Source organism: Oncorhynchus mykiss, chromosome 26 (assembly GCF_057628025.1).
Source record: "Oncorhynchus mykiss isolate SJ-2025 chromosome 26, ASM5762802v1, whole genome shotgun sequence".
Lineage (NCBI taxonomy): Eukaryota > Metazoa > Chordata > Actinopteri > Salmoniformes > Salmonidae > Oncorhynchus > Oncorhynchus mykiss.
The window spans coordinates 2,069,090-2,090,540 of record NC_143047.1 but is presented as its reverse complement, the minus strand read 5'-3'; the positions used below and the strand labels follow the sequence as shown (position 1 = coordinate 2,090,540).

Here is a 21,451-nt window from a genome sequence, read left to right as displayed (position 1 = left end):
ATTAGGCCAGACAACTGCCTGAAGTAAAAAGACATTAAAACTCTCCCAACACAATCCTCCACTGACAAACTAGACAGGAAACCAAGACGTATAGAGAGTTAGTGACTAACCGTTAGTTCAACATGGACTTTAATTTGTATTTATTTACACCCAACCCATGACAAAGTAATATTCTCATTCATTTCATCTAACAAGAGTCAAGTTGCAAATGCAATGACTTAAATATATGCATTGGCGGTGTTACATTTACTGAGACTCACATACAGTGCCTTCGGAAAGTATTCAGACCCCTTGATTTTTTTCCAGATTGTTACGTTACGGCATTATTTAAAATTGATTACACAAAATACCACAATGACAAAGTGAAAACAAGTTCAGATTTTTGCAAACAAAAAAACAGAAATACCTTAAGTATTTCAGACCATTTGCTATGAGACTCAAAATTGAGCTAAAGTGCATCCTGTTTCCATTGATCAACCTTCAGATGTTTGACAACTTGGAGTCCACCGGTGTTAAATTCAATTGATTGGACATGATTTGGAAAGGCACACAGTTGACAGTGCATGTCAGATCAAAAACCAAGCCATGAGTTTGAAGGAATTGTCCATAGAGCTCCGAGAGAGGATTGTGTCGAGGCACAGATTTCCGCAGCATTGGAAATCCAAGAACAGTGGCCTCCATCATTCTTAAATGGAACTACCAAGACTCTTCCTAGAGCTGGCCGCCCAGCCAAACTGCGCAATCAAGGGAGAAGGGCCTTGGTCAGGGATGTGAACCTGATGGTCACTCTTTTCAGCGGTAGGGACTGGGAGACTAGTCAGAATCGAAGCAAAGATGAACGGTGAAAAGTAGAGAGAGATCCTTGAAAGCCTGCTCCAGAACACTCAGGACCTCAGACTGGGGTGAAGGTTCACCTTCCAAAAGGACAACAACCCTAAGCACACAGCCAAGACAACGCAGGAGTGGCTTCGGTACAAGTCTCTGACAGTCCTCAAGTGGCCCAGCCAGAGCCCGGACTTGAACCTGATCGAACATCTTTGAAGAGACCTAAAAATAGCTGTGCAGCTATGCTCCCCATCCAACCGGACAGAGCTTGAGAGGATCTGCAGAGAGGAATGAGAGAAAATACCCAAATACTGGTGTGCCAGTCTTGTTGCGTCATACCCAAGAAGAAGAAGCTGTAAATCGCTGCCAAAGGTGCTTCAACAAAGTACTGAGTATAGGGTCTGAATACTTATGTAAATGTGATTTCAGTTAATACATTTGCAAAAAATGTCTACAAAAACAGTTTTTGCTTTGTCATTATGGGGTATTGTGTACAGATTGATGAGGGGGGGGGGGGCAACAACTTAATACATTTTAGAATAAGGCTGCAAAATAACAATGTGGAAAATGTCTGAATATTTCCCGAAGGCACAATAGGTATTTTTCAAACCCAAAACCAGTATGTGTTTACCATGCTTCCTTTATCCCCACTGGAATGTCAGTGTCCCTATTCACATCTCTGAGATTCAAGCAGATCAGCCTGAGTCCTCAAACACACCCGCTGTAACACTGAGTAAGTGTGTCCTCTCAAAACCTCGGACTCTTCCGGGGCCCTGATAGGTAGACGGAGATGGAGGCTTAAAATTGAAATGAGGAGGGGAGACAGTGTATGTCTAATACTCTAGCATACAGCATAAGTATAAAGTAATATTTCAGCCAAGCAAAACATTTCCAGGCCTATTTTAAAACAATGAAAAAGCTTTGTTTAAGATGTAATTTAAATTATCCTTGTGACATTGTTACCTCGGAATTTCTTTTTTACATTTGAATATAGTTTATATATAAAAATATTTTTAAAAAAAAGGTGCATTCAGCAACTGCTGCACATCTCTCCATTCTGCCCCGACATCGGTAAGCTATTTTCCCCACTTCATTGCCATTTGGAGTTTCTACAAGACCTGACACAGATCAATGCAAAACTCACCAGAAAACCTTTTTGTATCAGAATCAGTTCTATCCTGGCAAAAATCTGACTTCTCTTCCACGGTTAGACAAAACTCAAATGTTATTTGTCACATGCTTCATAAACAACAGTTGGAGACTAGCAGTGAAATGCTTACGAGCCCTTCCCAACAATGCAGGGAGACATTTTTGAAAATTGAGTAGCAATAACTTATATACAGGGGGTACCAGTACTGATTCAATGTGCAGAGGTACATTATATATACACACACACACACAAATGTGGACACCCCTTCAAATTAGTGGATTCGGCTATGTCAGCCACACCTTTGCTGACGTGTATAAAAATCGAGAACACAGCTATGCAATCTCCATTGTCTTACTGAAAAGCTCAGCAACTTTCAATGTGGCACCGTCATAGGATGCCACCTTTCCAACAAGTCAGTTTGTCAAATTTCTGGAAACGTCTAGCAGCAACAACGGCTCAGCTGCGAAGTGGTAGGCAACAAACTCACAGAATGGGTCCTCGGTTGCAACACTCATTAGAGTTCCAAACTGCCTCGAAACAACGTCAGCACAAAAACTGTTCGTCGGGAGCTTCATGACGTGGCCGAGCAGCCACACACAAGGCTAAGATCACCATGTGCAATGCCAATGGTCGGCTGGAGCGGTGTAAAGAAAACAGTGTAAAGCTCACTGCCATTGGACTCTGGAGCAATCGAAACACGCTCTCTGGATTGATGAATCACGCGTCACCGTATGGCAGTCCGATGGACAAATCTGGGATTGGCAGATGCCAGGAGAACGCTACCTGCCCCAATGCAGTGAAAATTGTCAAGTTTGGTGGAGGAGGAATAATGGTCTGGGACTCTTTTGCATGGCTCAGGCAAGGGAAAATGTTAACACTACAGCATACAATAACACTCAAGACGATTCTGTGCTTCCAACATTGTGGCAATAGTTTGGGGAAGGCCCTTTCCTGTTTCAGCATGACAATGCCCCCGTGCACAAAGCGAGGCCCATACAGAAATGTTTTTTCAAGATCGGTGTGGAAGAACTTGACTGACCTGCACAGAGCCCTGACCTCAACCCCAAACGAACACCTTTGAGATTAATTGGAACTCCAACTATGAGCCAGTCCTAATCGCCCAACCTCACTAATGCTCATAGGCTGAATGGAAGCAAGTCCCCGCAGCAATGTTCCAACATCTAGTGGAAAGACTTCCCAGAAGCGTGGAGGCTGTTGTAGCTGCAAAGGCGGGGACCAACTCCATTATAAAATGTCCATGATTTTGGAATGAGATGTTCGACAAGCAGGTGCCCACATACATTTGGTAATGTAGTGTAGATATGTACATATAGGTACGGGTAAAGTGACTCGGCAACAGGATAGATAATAAAACAGCAGCAGCATATGTGATGAGACAAGAGTGCAAAAATAGTCAATGCAATTCAGGATCCCGTTGGTAGCAGAGAGAAGTCTGACTTGAGTGGCTAGAATCTGACAATTATTAGGGCCTTTCTCTGACACTGCCTGGTATAGATGTCTTCTATGGCAGGGAGCTCGGCCCCAGTGATGTACTGGCTGTATACACTACCCTCTGTAGCGCCTTGCGTTGCGGTGGTGCAGCCAGTCAAGGTGCTCTAAATGGCGCAGCTGTAGTACATCGAGTATCTGAATGCCCATGCCAAATCTTCTCAGCCTCCTGAAGGAGAAGAGATATTGTCATGCCCTATTCACAACGGCGTTGGTGTGTGTGGACCATGTTAATGCCTTACTGGACACAGAAAAACTTGAAGCTCTTGACCCACACCACCATAGACCCACCGATTTGGATGGGTGCAGGTTCGGCCCTCCGTTTTCTGAAGTCCATGATCAGCGCCACTTCCGTATTGAGCTCTTCACTGGTACTTCCTGTATGAATTTTTGCTTGTAAGTAGAAAAATCGGGAGGATAGCTCTGGTCAACTCCCGGAGAAGACTCTTGACCAATCAAAACAGGAAACAGTCATTTTTTGCATTTCGACTATCTGGACAAAGGAAAAAAAAGTCATTATTCAAAGAGAAAAATTATTTAAAATGCCCATCTCTCTCAAACACCAATAACCCCCCCGAACAACTACGTTTTGCACTGTAGTGTGTGTTTTGAGCTAAAAGGGATCAGGGACGGTTGAGCTAACGCAGGCTAATGTGATTAGCATGAGTCAAGTAACAAAAAAAAACAAAAAAATCCCAGAACATAGACATAATATGGTCAGAAAGCTTAAATTCTTGTTAATCTAACTGCACTGTCCAATTTACAATAGCTATTACAGTGAAATAATACCAAGCTATTGTTTGAGGAGAGTTCACAGTTATGAATTTGAAAATGTATTAATAAACCAATAAGGCACATTTGGGCAATCTTGATACAACATTTTGAACAGATATTCAATGGTTCATTGGATCAGTCTAAAACGTTGCATACACTGCTGCCATCTAGTGGCCAAAATCTAAATTGTGCCTGGGCTGGACTAATACATTATGGCCTTTCTCTTGCATTTTAAAGATGGCACAAAAATGTTTTACTTTTTATTATCTTTTACCAGATCTAATGTGTTCTATTTTCCTACATTAATTTCACATCTCCACAAACTTCAAAGTATTTCCCTTCAAATGGTATCAAGAATATGCATATCCTTGCTTCAGGTCCTGAGCTACATGCAGTTAGATTTGGGTATGTCATTTTAGGTGAAAATTGAAAAAAAGGGTCAGATCCTTAAGAGGTTTTAAGAGGCCTGAAGAACATATTAAACTTTCACTTTCCCTTATGTTTGACTTAAAACATCTGGTAGTAATGCTAGCCAGCTAGGTACAAGGGTACTATATACAGTAAAGTACTGTACCACAGCTAATTAATCCCAAACTCCTAGGGTGTGTCCCAAATGTCACCCTATTACCGACGTCGGGGCTCTCCAACCCTGTTCCTCGAGCGCTACCCTCCTGTAGGTTTTCAATCCAACCCCAGTTCTAACTAAACTGATTCAGCTTATCAACCAGCTAATTATGAGAGTCAGGTACGCTAGATTAGCGTTGGAGCAAAAACCTACAGGGCAGTAGGAACAGGGTTCGAGAGCCTTGCCCTATATAGTGCACTACTAACGGGCCCTGGTCAAAAGTAGTGCACTTCATTAGGGAATAATGTGCCACTTGGGATGCAACCCTTCGCTCCATGCAAGACACTGAGAGGCTGCTGCTGCTATCCATACAGTAACCCTGCATGCTGCCTGCCCGCTGCACAAAGAAAGAGTTGGTTGGAAAAACCCACACTAACAGAGACTGGTGAGAGGTCTTGTGTGCGCTGTGTGCTAGTGGAGAATAAATAAGGAAACCCAGCTGCTGCGAACTTGTGCTTCATTTCATTAGTGTGACTGATATAAGTATCTTCACTGACATTTTCAACCTCTCCCTGATCGATGTTTCAAGCAGACCATAGTAGTCCCTGTGCCCAAGAATGCCCAGGTATCCTGTCTAAATGACAAACGCACCGCAGCACTCACATTTGTAGCCATGAAATGCTTTGAAAAGCTGGTCACAGATCACGTCAACACCATTATGTCCTCAAAGCTCATCACTAAGCTAAGAACCCTGGGATTGAGCACCTCTGCAACTGGATCCTGGACTTCCTAACGGGCCGTCCCCAGGTGGTGAGGATAGACAACATCTGCCACGCTGACCCTCAACACTGGTGTCCCTCAGGGGTGCGTGCTTAGTCCCCTGCTGTACTCCGTTTACCCACAACTGTGGACATGCACGGAGCCAGGACACCCATTTAACATCCCATGTGACAGATGGCACCCTACAAAATAGCAATATCCCCAATCACCGCCCTGGGGCATTGGGATATTTTTTTTTGTTGACCAGAGGAAAAAAAGAGTGCCTCCTACAGAACCTCCAACAACTCTTCCAGCAGAACATGCTTAGCTTCAGAGGCAAGCCATCAGTGGGATACAGGGTTGTATGCTGCTGGGTAGGCAACACCACATCTGCCATGCTGATCCTCAACACATGGTCCCCTCAGGAGTGCAGGCTTAGTCCTCTCCAGTACTCCATGTTCACCCATGACAGTGTGGCCGTGCACGACTCCAACACCATCAGTAAGTTTGCTGACGACACAACGGTGGTAGGCCTGATCACCGACGACGATGAGATCGCCTATAGGGAGGTCTTCAGACACCTGGCAGTGTGGTGCCAGGACAACAACCTCTCCCTCAAAGTCAGCAAGACAAAAGGAGATGATCGTGGACTATAGGAAACGGAGGGCCGAGCAAGCCCCTATTCACATCGACGGGAGAGTAGTGGAGCGGATCGAGAGCTTCAAGTTCCTCAGTATCCAACATCACTAAGGATTTATCATGGTCCACACACACCAACAGTAGTGAAGAAGGCATGACAATGCCTCTTCCCCCTCAGGAGGCTGAAAGGTTTTGGCATGGGCCCTCAGATCCTTAAAAAGTTCTACAGCTACACCAATGAGAGCATCTTGACTGGCTGTATCACCGCTTGGTATGGCAACTGCTTGGCATCTGACGGCAAGGCATTACAGAGGGTAGCACGTACAGCTCAGCACTTCCCTTGGGGCAAGCTCCCTATCATCCAGGTCTGCTATTCCAGGCGCTTTCCAAGAAAGCCCCCAAAAAAAAATTGTCAGGCTCCAGCCACCCAAGTCATAGACTATACTCTCCGCTACCACACGGCAAGTGGTACCGATGCACCAAGTCTGGAACCAATAGGACCCTGAAAAAAAGTATACCCCCAAGCTATAAGACTGCCAAATAGTTAACCAAATAGTCCGGGTAGCTACAGTTGAAGTCGGAAGAGTAAATGTATTTTGTTAAGGTGTAATGTAAACTCATTAATTTTGCACGCCCAATTTTTCAGTTTTTGATTTGTTAAAAAAGTTTGAAATATCCAATAAATGTCGTTCCACTTCATGATTGTGTCCCACTTGTTGTTGATTCTTCACAAAAAAATACAGTTTTATATCTTTATGTTTGAAGCCTGAAATGTGGCAAAAGGTTGCAAAGTTCAAGGGGGCCGAATACTTTCGCAAGGCACTGTAATTGTCTGGAATTTTCCAAGCTGTTTAAAGGCACAGTCTACTTAGTGAATGTAAACTTCTGACCCACTGGAATTGTGATACAATGGATAAAAGTGAAATAATCTGTCTGTAAACAATTGTTGGAAAAATGACTTGTGTCATGCACAAAGTCAATGTCCTAACCGACTTGCCAAAACTATAGCTTGTTAACAAGAAATGTGTGGAGTGGTTGAAAAACAAGTTAATGACTCCAACCTAAGTGTATGTAAACTTCAACTGTATCTGCATGGACCCTTTTAGCACTAACTCTTGTCTCACATACTCTACTGCTACCATTTATCTATCCTGTTGCCAAGTCACTTTATTCATAGTTATATGTACATAAATTACCTCATACCCCTGCACATCACTCTGTAATTGTACCTAGTGTATATAGCCAAGTTATCGTTACTTATTATGCATTTATTGTTACTTTACTATTATTTAAATTATTTCTCTGCATTTTTGTGAAGGGTCTGTAAGTAAGCATTTCAATGGTAGTCTACACCTGTTGTTTACAAAGTATGTGACAAATATACAATTTGATTTGTAAGACCATGAGTTCACTGTAGGAATGCTAGGACTGAGTGATAATGCTAACAAATGCTAATAATGTGTCAGTGTTGTTTTGATAAGCCTTCCTTCTGTGTGGGTGCACATTTGAGGTGTATCCCTTTGGCCCATTTTAGAGCACATGTGTAGTTGTGATCGTGTGTACTGTATTGATAGCAGTGGGTGTGTGCATAGGCGTCTACACAGCAGCTGCTAGAACTCACTCCTCTAAGTACCCTCTGCTTGTCCGCCCATACAGCTAGCCCAGCCCAGCTTCTCACCTTACCCCGCGACTGGCAGGAGCCCTTGTCAACCACAACATCTGGCCCGGTAGAGCAAGCAAACCCCACGCCATCCAGGGAACAATGGAGTGGTTTCTGCACACAGCCCTTGATTTCCATTCATCACGCACACACCTCTGCCCCATTGCCAAAAAGCCGCTTGCAGTCTGTGCACTACTCTGGGACATGGCCAAGATGAGAAGACCTTAGCCCAGCCAGTCACATCCTGTTTTTCTTGGATGCCAGACATGTTTTTCATCCACTCTATCCAAAACATACAGGTAGCTGAACGAGCATGTGTCATCAAAAGGGGACAAAAATATGAAAAACACAAATGTGCTTGAAGAGGCTTGAATTCAACTCAAAAACAAATCATAACTCACTGAAAAGCTGGAATTGAAGACATTGTCTGTGTATTAAAACCTTGCCGAATTTGACCATAATGCAGTCCTTCAAATGCACACACTGTTGCACTCAGGCCTGTGACTTTCCTACTAATTAATCCATTGTTGACTCAAACATGGTGCGCTCTGGTTTCAATGCTGGCCTCTTGGTGCTTGTAAAAGTACATGCATTTCACATGTACACAAATTCCTTCAACAGCATTACATTCCCAAATCCCTCAAAACACCTACTCCCAAAGGGTTAGTCTGATTAAAAATGTGATAACTCGCACCAATCCTTTCATCCATAAGGCCCTAACTACTGGCAAAGAAATCCCAGCGAACAGGTGAGGTAAGATTACATTGCCAGATATTGAGTTTGATTAAATAGTTTATCACATCTATCAAGCACTAACGACCTGGAATGGACAAAGGTATGCCAAGTACCCAATCAAATTGGTCTATTAAACTGTAATATAAAATCATGTCATGGTTAGAAATATTAGCATTCTCCAATTGGCACTTGAAATTACCTCCAATAAATTACCTCATTTTCAACAGTGACACTCGAATCACAGAGAAAGATTATAACCACTTCCTTCCTTTTGAATATTCAAGAAAGGTGTTGATGTTACTCAAAACAATATTTTACAATAAACAATGAAGGAAAGCGAACTAATTAGATACATGGGGGCTAACAGGCTAATATATCATTTTTGTTGGAGAAAATGAAAAAGATGGCCAGAATTAAGATAAACTATAGTCTCAGTCAAAGTGAGAAATACAGCATGTCCTCATATCAGCCAATATGCTGTAAGTAATTTGAAGAAAGCAGAGTTGGACAGACTTACTCTTGAGCCATTTTTATAGCCTATCTTTTAGAAGATTTTCCAAATGGAGAAATATGGGTGATCAATATTTATTTCTAGGCAATGTAGTATACTATAGTCTAATCTATTTAAGAAGTACATTTCCTTGGAAAGATATCCGCCCCGTGCTTCTCCGCCCAGTCGTAGGCTATAGCCTACTCTATTTAATTGAGACCACAAAAGTGCACCCGATCTCGCAGGTATGGCTACTGAACTTAAAGCAGAAAAAAAAAATTACAGCGAGACTTGCATAGGCCTATAGGATATAGCCTAACTTTTAGGAGGACAACTTGCAGGGAGAGACTAAATGGGTCATCAAAACACTTGCTCACCATAGCCTAACTTGTGCGCGGTGTGCCTTTTCAATCATATTACAATTTTTTAATTGCACTTCGGCTCACGTAGGTTGAGCGCCCTCCACTTTATCCATTATCAATATATAATTTAAAGACACTGTAGTAAAAATACAGTCTAATCATATTAAAGTTAATGTCATTCAAATGAACTGCCACGTGATTCTCCACCCATGGAGGCAGCCTACTCTATTTCAATGAAACTACACATACAGGAACATTTGAGCTATGAACGGGAGACTGAAAAACAGCTTGCATCAACACCAGACTGCTAGACAGCAGTCACTAACTCAGAGGCTGCTGCCTACATTGAGAGTCAATCACTGGCCACTTTAATAAATATATCACTAGTCACTTTACACAATGCACTCTAAATAATGCCACTTTTATAATGTTTACATATCGTACATTATTCATATCACATGTATATACTGTATTTTATACCATCCATTGCACCTTCGCTAATCCATATAATTACATATATTCTCATTCACCTTTTTAGATGTGTGTATTAGGTAGTTGGGGAATGTATAGATATTACTGCACTATTGGAACTAGACGCACAAGCATTTCGCTACACTCGCATTAAACATCTGCTAACCATGTATGTGACAAATAAAATTTGATGCCACTGAAGTTGAAGCAGCAAATTCTGTGTGTGAATAATGCGAAAAATGTGCTTTTAAAACAATAGGTAGGCTAACGCATACAAAAGCAGAAAGAGGATCATCTGTGGGACAACAAAAATATTTTCATCTCAAAGACGTCTGCCTGAACACCTGCTCCTGCCCCCACATAATGAAAAATGCTGACTGCGCAGTAATGATCTCCGTTGGGACCTGCAGTTCCCGCAGGCATCTTGCGGGAATGCAGCCCTCTTGTGTACTGACTGTGCACTACACTCATGTCTTAGCAGTATCAGATGGTGACAGGGGTCCCAGTAGATTCAGACAGCCAGGGAAGACCAGTCTACAGAGCTCAGGTGAATTTAGAAGTATATTTACAATATCAGTGAACGATACAAAGTTCCATCTTGAAAAGGAACACCAACAGTAGCTACAGGACAGCATGTTAAGCACAAAGTTAGTCTTGGAATAATGGGTATTTCAATTATTGAACCATATATTATACAAGAATAAAATAAAAAAATGTATAAATGAACATCATTCCAAGTCACAAGTCTCAAGTCTTAGCACAAGTCCCAAGTCAAGACCAAGTATCAAGTCAAGTCTCAAGTCATAATGTGCTCTTTACCAAATGTAATACCATTTCATATTTTTAACAAGAGTAATAGTTCGTATATTACATTTACGCAAATCATGCTTTTAATAAGATCTTTGTGTGTTACTTTCCAAATAAACGTTATATTTCCATGGAAATACATGGGTAGCCATGAGAAAGAGACCCCCCCCCAATAGTGATCGACTAGCGCAATCGGGCGATGTAGGCTTGTAGAATTTTCTTTTAAATAAAATCACCCAACACATACACTCTCACTCTCTCTGTGTGGTTACAGTAGGATAACGTATGTCAATGGTTTTAGGAACAGCAGTAACGTCAGGCAGGATTTAGGCTATCAACTGCCTAGCCAGTTGTAGCTCAATCTTGGGTGCAATGATCACGTTCCCACACTGACTGTGTGGAGGCTCATTGATTTAATGTTACCTTAGCCTACATGCTACACTAGTATCGTTATAAATTATATAGCTGCCGGCTATATTAGCCATGACTTACCGTTCTTTGTGCAGCCGTCTATAATTTTCACCCCGCATCGGTATTTTTGGGCGCCGATTTTATACCTTTATTTAACTAGGCAAGTCAGTTAAGAACACATTCCTATTTTCAATGACGGCCTAGGAATGGTGGGTTAACTGCCTTGTTCAGGGGCAGAACGACAGATTTTCACCTTGTCAGGTCGGGGGATTCAATCTTGCAACCTTACAGTTAACTAGTCCAATGCTATAACCACCTGCCTCTCGTTGCACTCCACTGCCTGTTACGCGAATGCAGTAGAAGCCAAGGTAAGTTGCTAGCTAGAATTAAACTTTTTTTTTTTAAACAATCATAATCACTAGTTATAAACTACACATCGTTGATGATATTACTAGATTCTAGTGTCCTGCGTTGCATATAATCGATGCAACGCTGGGGGATGATTTCACAAAAGCGCATTTGCGGGAAAAAAAGCACAATCGTTGGACGACTGTACTTAACCATAAACACCAATGCCTTTCTTAAAATCAATACACAGAAGTATATATTTTTAAACCTGCATATTTAGCTAAAAGAAATCCAGGTTAGCAGGCAATATAATCCAGGTGAAATTGTCACTTTTCTTGCGTTCCTTGCACGCAGAGTCAGGGTATATGCAACAGTTTGGGCAGCCTGGCTCATTGCAAACTAAATTTGCCAGAATTTTACATCATTATAACATAACATTGAAGGTTGTGCAATGTAACAATAATATTTAAACTTAGGGATGCCACCCGTTAGATTAGATAAAATACAGAACGGTTCCATTTTTCACTGAAATAAAACATTTTGTTTTCGAAATGATAGTTTCTGGATTCGACCATATTAATGACCAAAGGCTCATATTTATGTGTGTTATTATGTTATAACTAAGTCTGATTTGATAGAGGAGTATGACTGAGCGATGGTAGGCAGCAGCAGGCTCGTAAGCATTCATTCAAACAGCACTTGTATGTTTTGCCAGCAGCTCTTCGCAAACACAGCGCTGTTTATGACGTCAAGCCTATCAGCCTAATGGCTGGTGTAACCGATGTGAAATGGCTAGCTAGTTAGCGGGTTGCGCGCTAATAGCATTTCAAACGTCACTCGCTCTGAGACTTGGCGTAGTTATTCCACTTGCTCTGCAAGGGCCGCGGCTTTTGTGGAGCGATGGGTAACGCTGCTTCAAGTGTGGCTGTCAATGTGTTCCTGGTTCGAGCCCAGGTAGGGACGGAAGCTATACTGTTACACTGGCAATACTAAAGTGCCTATAAAAACATCCAATAGTCAAAGGAAAATTAAATAACGATAGAGAGAACTAGTCCTATAAATACTATATTAACTACAACCTAAAACCTCTTACCTTGGAATATTGGAAGTCTCATGTTAAAAGGAACCACCAACTTTCATATGTTCTCATGTTCTGAGCAAGGAACTTAAACATTAGCTTTCTTACATGGCACATATTGCACTTTAACTTTCTTCTCCAACAGTGTTTTTACATTATTTAAACCAAAATTGAACATGTTATATTTATTTGAGGCTAAATTGATTTTATTGATGTATTATATTAAGTTAAAATAAGTGTTCATTCAGTATTGTTGTAATTGTCATTATTACAAATAAATGAAGAAAAAAAAAGTAAAAAAATAAATACAAATTGGCCGATTAATCGGTATCAGCTTTTTTTGGTCCTCCAATAATCGGTATCGGCGTTGAAAAATCATAAAATCGGTCGACCTCTAGTGTGGATGCCTTATATGGAATACAGTACAACTAAAGGAACCTGTATTAAAAACATTCCCATTTAGGCAATCCCTAGCTGCTGGGCTATTCAGTCCTGGGCCTGGGGGTTTGTCGTCCTGTAGGTTGTCACTCTGGCCTTGACCTAACACCCAAAACCAATAATCTTTCACTAAGATTCTAAAGCTGAGTTGGGTGTGTTGGGCTGGGGTGCTGCAGGGTGATGGACACCTAGGGGCAAGACGGGGCTACCCAAATATTGTGTGCAAGTAAAGAGCTCTACAGTACTATTAGGCCTCGGAGTTTAATTATATGGAGGATTTGCTGTTTGTGTGTTACTGTATATTTTCAGTGTAGGTGTTTTTTTGGTTCCCAAACCTTCCCCCCTGTGAATACAACTGTTTTAAGGTGGAAACTGGGAAGGAAATTGTGTTGGGAGAGAGTTGAGTTTTGAATTGACTGGTGGTAGTGGTGGTGGTGGGGGGGGGGGGGGGGGGGGGGGGGCAAGCGGCTGAAATTTGATAGAGGATGTCTTGATGAAGAAAAAAATACAAAGACTTGATTGTCAAGAGTTGTTCATTTGTTAGGCTATTGGTTACAGGTGCAACAATATTGTTGAATTACCTTTGATCTATTTCAGTCTTACCACTTAAACATATTCAATAATGACATCTTACCTAGCTTGATGAATGTAGGCATTTTTCCTTACTTTTTGTTCTAAATAGAGACGGCATATTAGGTGGTGTGCAGGAAATAAGCTTTAGATGGTAACGTAAACGTGTTTAAAGTAAGACATCACATTGCACCCATTATGGGGAGGTTCTTGGACTAAAAAGCAAGAGGACTGAAAAATCTCCAGCCAAAATTAATTATAGTCCTCGAAACCATTCCTTAACCCTACTTTTGAAGCTATACATGGTTTATGTTCCTATTATAAACAATGGAGTAATGCAACCTTATATTTTAGGTTATGGCAGTGTAAGATAGGTGCGCTATACTCGAGCCAATCATTTATAGTATTTAAAGAGTCAATATAACAAGTCTCATGAGCTTAGTTCAATTGCCTTAATAAACTTGTATGCCATCTATAAATATGAATACAATTGTTAAATTACGAGCCTTGTTGGTTAAGTCACAGAAAGACAGCGACCTTCCCACTAGCCATGATTGGCTGAGACGAGTGGGCTGGACATGCTGAGAGAGGAGTTCGGATTGGTCTGCCATAGAGGGCTTCTGTCCATTTGAGTTGGTCTGTCTGTTGGTAATCCTGTCGAATGCAGCTTTTTTTAAACGCATTGTGTAGTGGAGCTGCGTAAGTGCTGCTCTCCACTTTCTGGAGGATCAAGTTATGAAATCAGTGGAATTAGAGTATGATAGCTAAAGAGAGGGACATGTCTCCGGATCACATCTTCAAACTAAGGGCAAGCATGGAGTCCGTGACAGGGAGATGCGTCCAACATGCATGATGATGTATACAGGTAAGATAATGTTGCTAGCTAATGCTAGACTTTCAGATATTACATGTTTCTAATTTTGACAAAGTGGTTACATTTCAAGCTAAAGTGTACTTTAGCGAGCTAGCTAAAGTTAACTGGCTGGCTCCCTAGCTGATAATATTCGTATCCCAGAGCCATTTCTTTTTCTAATTAGAGCCTAATGTTAGCTAGCTAACATTGAACTTGGTTAGTTAGCTTCCAGAATATGACTGCAGGGTAGTAACGACATGATTTGGCACTGTGTTCATTGTTGTTTAACCAGCTAATGTTAGCTGGCTGGCTCGTTAGCTAACATTACGCATGTGATCTTACACGTTGTTTGCCTATCCTAGGTTCATTGTTTACCTAGCTAGCTACATGTCTTAAGCTAAAGTGTACAACAGCCATTGAATATGGCCGGTGTCAGTAAACGTCTGCAAAAAAGCGTAATGAAATTGTTGCCAACAGAGCTGGCTAGGCTGTTTTCCTGTTATCCATAGGTAACAAATCAGCCATAGAGGCAGAATTACTTTACCATTATTCCTCAGAAATGCAGTGCATGATATACCATTTTGTAGCTGAGCCTCTACTTTTATCCAATGTAAAAAAACACAATTCCACATTTTACTACATAAGACCGAATCCAGGTGGTGAGTCACATATATCAATATTAGGAACATTGAACAGCTTCCCAGATTGCATGTGTCCTACCTGAAAACATGTTTTTACATTAGCAAGTACTTTAATGGGTAAACCTACTCTAAGAGTATGTATTCGGCTCTTAGAAGGTTTGGATCATAAAAATAAAAAAATAAAAATCAACCCATCCAATGTGAGTACATTGTTGTTAAAGTACAGTACATCAATAAAAGCAACAGTACTCTAGCAATAGTCAAGAGATGCTTATAAGCCTTGTCAGGGCATAGGTCAAATTAGCTTTTGAATTTATGGTATTTTTCAGCTTCAGACAAAAGCTAATATTTAACTTAAAATGTATACTGAACCAAAATACAAAGCAACATGTCAAGTGTTGGTTTCATGAGCTGAAATAAGAGCCCATAAATTTGCCATACGCACAAAAAGTTTATTTCTTTCAAATTGTTGCACAAATTTGTTTACATCTCTGTTACATGCTGACCAGACCGAACACATTGGTGCGCAAGCGTCGCAAAATAAATGTAGAAATCCATGTTACTCAATTATTGCACCCACACTGCTCGCGAGCGTCTGCGACGCCAAAGGCTAACATAGAAGTCATTCCTATTTCTGACGCAGATCGCACTGAAAGTCCTGCCTCTCCCATCTCCTCATTGGTTTATAGAAGCATGTACCCACGTGCCATCTCCTCATTGGGTGATTGAAAGACAATGTTTTGCCGGTTGTCGTGGTAAGTGTAGATGCCAATCACCATATAAGTTCAAAGATGAAAAAGCCTGGAATGATGAGATAACTAGAAACGAGTCGGTTGGCCATTTTATGTGTGGATTAATTGTCCGAGTAGAAGACCTTGTGCATTTCAGGTAAAATAACAACTCAATGTTTATATCCCAGGACAAATTAGCTAGCAACAGCAAGCTAGCTAAATAGATCAAATTAGTTAGCAACAGCAAGCTAGCTTTTCAACCTGTCACCAAATTAATGTAATTGGTTCAGAGTTTGTTTTCACATTTTAACCTGCGTGTCGTGATCACGTTTGGTGTGGGGGGGACAAAATAATGTATGCACAATAGCACACGCGCACAGCCGGTTTGGGTTCCGTGTTAGTGAGCATTTCTCCTTTGCCAAGACAATCCATCTACCTTCTAGGTGTGGCATATCAAGAAGCTGATTAAACAGCATGATCATTACACAGGTGAACCGTGTGCTGGGGCCAATAAAAGGTCACTAAACTGTGCAGTTGTCACAACACAATGCCACAGATGTTCCAAGTTGAGGAAGTGTAATTGCCATGCTGACTGCAGGAATGTCCACCAGAGCAGTTGCCAGAGAATTTAATGTTAATTTCTCTATCATATGCCGCTGCAAGACAAAAGCATGCCTTTAGATTCGAAGCTGGAGCACAGAGTTTTATTCTTTACAGGGGAGACGTGTTTTGACAAATTGGTTGTGTAAAACACACCCGAAATGTTTCACAAGCCAAATTGTACAGCGAGATTTAAGAAAAGGTATGGATAGACCGCTGACCAGATAATGATACTGTGTTTTCCACTCTCCTTTGTCTAGTTGATAGAAATGTTGAGGTCAGACAGTGCCCTCCATCTGTAGCGACTGGAATGACAAAAGTCATCACAGTTTAGCCCACTGAACATACACAGCAAATATAATTGTAGTCAAAAACAGAAAACATACGCCGATTAAATCAAACTGGCCTGCACAATCAATGTATAGTAGCCCAACAATGGACATGGACAGATAAAGCCTGATGTCATTTTTAGCAAAAATGGTCTTCCAAAACCATTTGCTAAACCATCCCACCTGAAGCACATAACGCTAGTTATGCATGTTCGTGAGCAAAACGGCATTACGCATTTAACGATTTACCTTCCAGCTGGTGTTCCCATACAGTATTTTGGTAGGTAATGGTGGAGCTTTTCGATTAGGATAAATACATAGCCTACGAATTGCCCTTTGATGTGTGTTCTCATCGTGAAACAAAATGTTTTACACTGCAGATGAACTGCTCCACAGAAAGCAATGATCTCTCATCATAATATTTTTATTGGCCAAATTTGCATATCTAGGTTTCATAGTAGCCATCATGAGTGGAAGTATTTAATAGATTAGAGACCTGAAACCGCATAGACTATAGCCACATACAATTAAATTATGCAACTTACATTTGGATACACGCACAAAACATTGATCTACAAAGTATCAGTGCCATGACATATGTCCAATAGACTACCACAATTTTACTAAATACCGAAGTGGAGGATGTGGTTTTACCTTTTCTGGCACTGGCCATTGAATCTCTGAAAACCAAACGAGGGGAGCGCTCCAAATTAGCCTAACCATTATCAGCAAATAAAACATACATTTGTGACTTACCAACTGGTTTCATTTCAGGGAAACGTGTCGTTCGATAATAATCCCTTGAAGTTGTAACCATCAAAAGATACAAGCACACAGACAGGTTAAAGCCAATGAAGAACGATGCCTACTTGGTAGGTTTAAGTCGCCTCCCTCGCTCTCCCGCAGACTGTTCATCCGCCCGCTACACTCACAGCGAATGTGACCGGTTTGTGTAAACGAGCAGAGAAGTAGAAATCAGTCCAAACATAACCATCAGCCCTCCTACTCACACCCTCTTAAAGGTACCGCTCTTGTATACTATTATTACACAGCTGATGCCCTGTAAACAGTGTTACTGTTTGGGTGGGATACTTACTACCACTGACCGCGTGTGTGTGTGGTAGTTGGGTAACGTAACAAACCTAATTGGGTTGGGCTGCATATAACTGATAACAGTTTGTTGATAGTTGTTCAAATGTCCATCTATTATGTATTGATAAAGTGTAACGTTTTGTCTATCCCTGTCCATATGTTGGTGTGACCTGCAGTTACAGTTACATTCAAATATCATCCTGTGGTCGTCTATAAGGCTATGATTAAATTATAGGCCTACACGCATTCACCAAGCGTTCACCAATTATTGTCCGTTTTTGTTTGTCAACAGTTCAACTCAAGTCAACTATTTTTGGATTGGCTGCATACAGCACAAAGGCAGACATAGTGTGCGTTTTTTCATGCAGTCATCTCTGTTAAAAACCATGTGGCAAAATCTCTATCCATTGCCACACTGTACATTACAATGCATTGCAGAATCACAGTGAATAAGGATTTGTTAAACACTATTAAGACAAGGTACCATGCCCAGGCTGCTGCTTAGCAACATCCTAAGAATATAATCCTCTGAAATATGAAGAAACGCTATGGCCACTGCGTTTTGATCTTCTCGCGGCCTCGTGGCCCATAATCCGTCATTAATTGTGAATTCTGTGCACATGTTGACCCAGCTCCGCTAACATACATTTCATCTTGAAATTGAAATGATAATATTTTCTTCGATAGAGAGACTGGCTGGGTATGGGGTGGGGGACGTGGTGGTGGGAGGGGTAAAGAAATGTGTGCAAAAGGTCGATTCAATAATGGGAAATGGAAGAATTTACAGTGGATAGGGATGAGTGGAATGGAAGGTATTGCAAATTCATGAGCTGAGTGGCAAAAAAAATATGAATGGACACTTTTTTTACATGATTCTGTGGTGAAAATATAGGTATGTTTTAACTATGATGTCATCTGGACAAGACAAATACCTAGGAGGTGACTCACTACTGACAGAGATACCGTAGCCTATACAGTGCCTTGCGAAAGTATTCGGCCCACTTGAACTTTGCAACCTTTTGCCACATTTCAGGCTTCAAACATAAAGATATAAAACTGTATTTTTTTGTGAAGAATCAACAACAAGTGGGACACAATCATGAAGTGGAACGACATTTATTGGATATTTCAAACTTTTTCAACAAATCAAAAACTGAAAAATTGGGCGTGCAAAATTATTCAGCCCCCTTAAGTTAATACTTTGTAGCGCCACCTTTTGCTGCGATTACAGCTGTAAGTCGCTTGGGGTATGTCTCTATCAGTTTTGCACATCGAGAGACTGACATTTTTTCCCATTCCTCCTTGCAAAACAGCTCGAGCTCAGTGAGGTTGGATGGAGAGCATTTGTGAACAGCAGTTTTCAGTTCTTTCCACAGATTCTCGATTGGATTCAGGTCTGGACTTTGACTTGGCCATTCTAACACCTGGATATGTTTATTTTTGAACCATTCCATTGTAGATTTTGCTTTATGTTTTGGATCATTGTCTTGTTGGAAGACAAATCTCCGTCCCAGTCTCAGGTCTTTTGCAGACTCCATCAGGTTTTCTTCCAGAATGGTCCTGTATTTGGCTCCATCCATCTTCCCATCAATTTTAACCATCTTCCCTGTCCCTGCTGAAGAAAAGCAGGCCCAAACCATGATGCTGCCACCACCATGTTTGACAGTGGGGATGGTGTGTTCAGAGGGATGAGCTGTGTTGCTTTCACGCCAAACATAATGTTTTGCATTGTTGCCAAAAAGTTCAATTTTGGTTTCATCTGACCAGAGCACCTTCTTCCACATGTTGGGTGTGTCTCCCAGGTGGCTTGTGGCAAACTTTAAACAACAATTTTTATGGATATCTTTAAGAAATGGCTTTCTTCTTGCCACTCTTCCATAAAGGCCAGATTTGTGCAATATACGACTGATTGTTGTCCTATGGACAGAGTCTCCCACCTCAGCTGTAGATCTCTGCAGTTCATCCAGAGTGATCATGGGCCTCTTGGCTGCATCTCTAATCAGTCTTCTCCTTGTATGAGCTGAAAGTTTAGAGGGAAGGCCAGGTCTTGGTAGATTTGAAGTGGTCTGATACTCCTTCCATTTCAATATTATCGCTTGCACAGTGCTCCTTGGGATGTTTAAAGCTTGGGAAATCTTTTTGTATCCAAATCCGGCTTTAAACTTCTTCACAACAGTATCTCGGACCTGCCTGGTGTGTTCCTTGTTCTTCATGATGCTCTCTGCGCTTTTAACAGACCTCTGAGACTATCACAGTGCAGGTGCATTTATACGGAGACTTGATTACACACAGGTGGATTGTATTTATCATCATTAGTCATTTAGGTCAACATTGGATCATTCAGAGATCCTCACTGAACTTCTGGAGAGAGTTTGCTGCACTGAAAGTAAAAGGGCTGAATAATTTTGCACGCCCAATTTTTCAGTTTTTGATTTGTTAAAAAAGTTTGAAATATCCAATAAATGTCGTTCCACTTCATGATTGTGTCCCACTTGTTGTTGATTCTTCACAAAAAAATACAGTTTTATATCTTTATGTTTGAAGCCTGAAATGTGGCAAAAGGTCGCAAAGTTCAAGGGGGCCGAATACTTTCGCAAGGCACTGTAAATTGAGTTACTCAGTTAGGTGGTTAACTGATTTTTGTCTTCTGACATCCAAGAGTAGGCAGATGAAGTCTGGAAGGGCATCAAGGAATCTTTGGGTTGTCTGAGAATTTATAGCACAACTTTTGATGCTCCTTGGTTGGGGTCTGAGCAGATTATTTGTTGCGATTGCAAACGTAATAAAATGGTGGTCCGATAGTCCAGGGTTATGAGGAAAAACATTAAGATCCACAACATTTATTCCATGGAACAAAACTAGGTCACTGTTTATTATCAACAACAACAAGTTTCTATTTTTATTATTCTCCTTTTTCTCCCCAATTTCATGGTATCTAATTGGTAGTTACAGACTTGTCCCATCGATGCAACTCTCATATGGACTCGGGAGAGGCAAAGGTCAAGAGCCTTGTGTCCTCCGAAACACAACCCAGCCAAGCTGCGTGGCTTCTTGACAGAATGCCCACTTAACCCAGAAGCCAGACGCACCAATGTGTCAGAGGAAACACGGTACACCTGTTGACCGTGTCAGCGTGCACTGCACCTGGCCCTACACAGGAGTTGCTAGTGCACAATGGGACATGAACATCCCTGCCCTCCAAACCCTCCTCTAACCCGGCCCGCCCCATGTGTCTCCCAGTTGCGGCCGGCTGCGACAGAGCCTGGACTCGAACCAGGATCTCTAGTGGCACAGCTAGCACTGTGATTTAGTGCCTTACACCACTGCGCCACATGGGAGGCAATACCAAGTTTCTCAGCAAAAGATGATGACTGTGAGATACTATTTGTTATTGTAAAAGGGACATTACTCTGTACCAAAACAAACTCTCTTTAGGATTTATATGGGCCATTTTTCACCACTCTAATGCTTTTGCTGTAACAGAGGCAATGTGTCATCTTTGAGTTGTTGACAGTAAATGATTACCCCTATCTCACTTATTTTTTTGTTGTTGACAACTTTCAATACAAACCTCTCACCTCTCACATTTTGAGGATATAATTTAGTGCTTATGT

The 21,451-nt window shown here is 41.4% G+C and overlaps 1 protein-coding gene across 2 annotated transcripts in view; it reads right to left on the bottom strand.

The window, feature by feature from the left end:
• daam2 (dishevelled associated activator of morphogenesis 2) overlaps positions 1-17,785 on the bottom strand; it is a 234,287-nt gene extending 216,502 nt beyond the window's left edge. The window contains exon 1 of one of the 2 annotated variants that reach the window (XM_036963291.2): positions 17,502-17,785. The gene's annotated coding sequence lies outside the window, so the exon portion shown is untranslated. The remainder of the gene's footprint in view (positions 1-17,501) is intronic. The other variant, XM_036963290.2, reaches the window with a different exon arrangement.
• Positions 17,786-21,451: the final 3,666 nt, after the last annotated feature.